General features: G+C 36.3%; 1 non-coding gene across 1 annotated transcript; it reads left to right on the top strand.

Moving 5' to 3' along the window:
* The first annotated feature begins 1,351 nt into the window (after window positions 1-1,351).
* Window positions 1,352-1,513, top strand: LOC143213827 (U1 spliceosomal RNA). The gene has a single exon (XR_013010046.1). It is a non-coding gene; the product is annotated as a U1 spliceosomal RNA (small nuclear RNA).
* Window positions 1,514-2,845: the final 1,332 nt, after the last annotated feature.

Raw genomic sequence — 2,845 nt, 5'->3', positions numbered from 1 at the left:
TTTAATATTGTACTGTACGATTTGAACTTTTGTAGGAATTAGCTTACTACAGGGTGTGAAAAGAAATTTTTGCAAACATTGCAATTGGTCGGATTTGTAGAGAAAATATTAAAAGTTGCATTTTACACCTTTCTAATGTGGGTCTATATTGAAATTTTAAAAATACGTTTTGTGGATCCGTGTCGATTATATGCATTGTGAAAATTTCATCGCGTGAAATCGGTTGTAAGAATCCATCGATTTATTGCATTTAGAGGCTGAAAATCGTGAAAAACTGCAATTTTTACCGTCTTTTAATGTTTGTAGCTCATTGCAACGTCAACCGATTTCAACGAAATTCACTGTTCAACACCTTTGTTGCACAACTAGTGTTGGGTGGTTCTTATAGGGTTTTTCGCGCTGATTCCGAATCTGTTCTTAATTTTTTCCTTAGACGCACAGTTTTTGAGAAACATGACTTTGGAAAAAAACATATTTTTCAACTTTAAACAAATATTGTGGTGTTATTATAAAAGATAGTGAATTGTTCTTTATAGCAAAAGATTCTGTAGACTTTCCCGAATACAGCGATATCCAATATTAATACATTATGATTGTTTAAACATGTTTAAATAAATGCAAAGGGTTAAAAGTTGAACAGCGTTACTAAAAATTATAGCATAAAGCTAAAGCTAAAACTTCTCTGACTTTTACTGTTACAAAATTTGTTATCCATTCTTTTATTTTAACATTTTACCTACCGGAAGCCTATTAATAGGATTTTCGATAATTGTACTGAGCCAAAAAGAAGCATAGAAATTTTCTTTAACATTGCAATCTTAAATAAAACTATTAGATGACGTTATTAAGGGTGACTTGTTAGTTCACAATGAAAAATGCTGTTGCTATTCAAGGGTCCATTAGAAAGGGTTTAGCCATGTACCATAGATTTTTCAAAATTATGCAATAATCACCGGTCGGTAATGTGTTAACTTCTTTTGAAAAAAATCTCAATCGTGAATCGAAGTTGTTATTAAATATAAAATACTATTATTTTTTACAATGTTGGAGTTCCACAGGCAGTGTGCCCTTACATCGAAACTTATTGTGGCTAAGCCTAGAGCCGGCCCTGAGTGACAATAATGTGTTGTCCCATCGAGGGGATCCCCAATTCTTTGATTGTGTTGAAGGTACGGGAAACCGTATTGTAGGAATGCTGTGCTACACGAGGGAGGAGGGTTGCTTGTATTTGATAGACCTCTGCTGTGTAATATCTAAAATTGCCGACAGAGTGCGCCGACGATGAAGAGGTTTTCCGCAGTTAAAAGTGTACGACATCGACCTCAAATACCGTCCAGAAGTGGCAGTAAGCATACTTACCTGGCGTAGAGGTTACCGTGATCACGAAGGCGGTTCCTCCAGGTTGAGGCTCCTCCATTGCACTAAGGTTGAGCTGACCCCTGCGAATATCCCTAATGTGGATATCTCGGACGTATAATTTTTGTTAGTCGGGACTGCGTTCGCGCTATCCCGGATAATTTATTTCAAACATATTACCTTAGAAGTTTATATTATCTTATTGTTGCGTAAAATATTTACGCAAGGTTTAATAAGTGTTAATTTATACGTTGTTTTCATGGAAAATAAGTACGTTCTACTTATTTGTTGATAGAATGTTTTTAAAGTTGAGAAAATCTTCAAATCTTTCTTTCTAATATTAGAAAATTTCTAAGTTTGTTGTATATAGTTTGTAGAAACATTTTAATATTATAAAGTGGAAGTATTATTGCTGAAAAGCAGAGATGGGCAAAATTTTTATTTGAATAAAAATTCCGGGTAATGAATAAAAGATACAAAATTTTTATTCTTTATTCGAAGGCTTGAATAAAAAAGTAACTATTATTCAAAAATTATTTGAATAATTTTGTATTCGCCGAGAATTTATTCGAGCTTTGAATAAAATTTTTATTCTTTATTTGTATTCTATTCTCTCGAAGATGATTAAATCCATGAATACTTTCGGCCAGCTCGAGGCTACAATGAACACGACCGACGCACAGTGGTCGATTTACTCCAAAACGTGGCCAAAAATCAAATCTTTCTTTGATTTATACGAAACTAGGTATCTCGGGGTTTTCGAGGTCGCTGATTACAAATCTAAAATCAAAATCGCAAAAAAGTAAAATGGCGGCTGTAAAATCGAGATTGAACCTATGAAAACTGTCAGAATGGGACAAAACTTGGTGTTTTGGGGTTCCTGAAGTCGTTAATTATGAAACTGAAATTAAAAGAACAGAAAACAAAATGGCGGAACCAATATGACGGATGTACTGTTGTGAGCTGACGAGAAGATCCCTGGCAGGAATGCGGTGACGTAGGCAAGAATGCGCACCCGATTGGTTGGCTTGGAGGGGGGGCGCCTAGGCTCACACGCAGTTTCGACTAGAGCGTTCTATTGGCCGACGCAGTCACCCCCACTACTCGAGTCGCGTGACGAAGAGAGGGAATCAGACGTACCCTAGGGTACTCAGTGAGGGTACTCAACGGCGTAGGCACAAAATTCAGAATACTACTGAAAAATTGTCATGACGTAAAACTTTCTTATTTTCCTATTCTTATTATAAAATGTTCAAATCAGTATTGACATTAACATTCTACAGCACATATTAATAATCGTATATATATTATAAGCTCTCTCTCTCTCTCGCTCTCTCTCTCTCTCTCTCCCGCTCTCTCTCTCTCTCCCGCTCTCTCTCTCTCTCTCTCTCTCTCTCTCGCTCTCTCTCTCTCCCGCTCTCTCGCTCTCTGTCTCTAATGTAAAAAGCTAAAAAAAAAGTATAAAAAAAGTTACCACGACGGGACACGA

Source organism: Lasioglossum baleicum, chromosome 11 (assembly GCF_051020765.1).
Source record: "Lasioglossum baleicum chromosome 11, iyLasBale1, whole genome shotgun sequence".
NCBI lineage: Eukaryota > Metazoa > Arthropoda > Insecta > Hymenoptera > Halictidae > Lasioglossum > Lasioglossum baleicum.
The sequence above is the reverse complement of the archived record's forward strand: the minus strand, read 5'-3'. Positions and strand labels throughout refer to the sequence as shown.